A 1,117-nucleotide genomic window follows, 5' to 3' on the forward strand; every position below is an offset into this window, starting at 1 on the left:
CATTTTTGCAACCTTGCTAAGCAATCACACAATCAGGGAGATTCATTGGCTCTATGATCATTTCATTCTCTGCAACTTGCCTCCTGTATTTCTACTGGAACTCTTTATTTTATTTTTTTTAATTTAATTTTATTTAACTTTACAATATTGTATTGGTTTTGCCATATATCAAAATGAATCTGCCACAGGTATACATGTGTTCCCCATCCTGAACCCTCCTCCCTCATCCCTCCCCATACCATCCCTCTGGGTCGTCCCAGTGCACCAGCCCCAAGCATCCAGTATCGTGCATTGAACCTGGACTGGCGATTTGTTTCATATATGATGTTATACATATTTCAATGCCATTCTCCCAAATCATCCCACCCTCTCCCTCTCCCACAGAGTCCAAAAGACTGTTCTATACATCAGTGTCTCTTTTGCTGTCTCATATACAGGGTTATTGTTACCATCTTTCTAAATTCCATATATATGCATTAGTATACTGTATTGGTGTTTTTCTTTCTGGTTTACTTCACTCTGTATAATAGGCTGGAACTCTTGCAGAGATCTTCAGTGTATTTCTTTTAAAAAGATCCAACAGAAAATACATGCAGCAGAGAATTGTAAAACTGCATTGAACAATATTTGATCTACACTGAGGAACATTAGGCAATTGGAATAGCTATTCCATAGAAGTATATATGATGAAAAAAAAAAGAAGTATATATGATGACATGAAGTACATTTCCATAATTGTTAAGAAGGCACTTTAAATAGTGTGTTTTAATTTATCTCATCTATATTATAGTTGGGCTTCCCTGATAGCTCAGTTGGTAAAGAATCTGCCTGTAATGCAGGAGACCCCAGTTCGATTCCTGGGTCAGGAAGATCTGCTGGAGAAGGGATAAGCTACCCACTCCAGTATTCTTTGGCTTCCCTGGTGGCTCAGCTGGTAAATAATTTGCCAGCAATTCGGGAGACCTGTGTTCTATCCCTGGATTAGGAAGATCGTCTGGAGAAGGGAAAGGCTATCCACTCCAGTATTTTGGCCTAAAGAATTCCATGGACTACAGAGTTATAATTAAAAACATACTATTAAACCAATAAATACTGAAGGTCTAAAATGGAGACAGAA

The 1,117-nt window shown here is 38.1% G+C and overlaps 1 non-coding gene across 1 annotated transcript; it reads left to right on the plus strand.

Annotated features, from left to right (window-relative positions):
* Nucleotides 1–797: 797 nt before the first annotated feature.
* TRNAY-GUA (transfer RNA tyrosine (anticodon GUA)) lies at nt 798–870 on the plus strand. The gene has a single exon. It is a non-coding gene; the product is annotated as a tRNA-Tyr (tRNA).
* The last annotated feature ends 247 nt before the right edge of the window (nt 871–1,117 follow it).

The sequence above is a fragment of the Bubalus kerabau genome, chromosome 16, assembly GCF_029407905.1.
Source record: "Bubalus kerabau isolate K-KA32 ecotype Philippines breed swamp buffalo chromosome 16, PCC_UOA_SB_1v2, whole genome shotgun sequence".
NCBI lineage: Eukaryota > Metazoa > Chordata > Mammalia > Artiodactyla > Bovidae > Bubalus > Bubalus kerabau.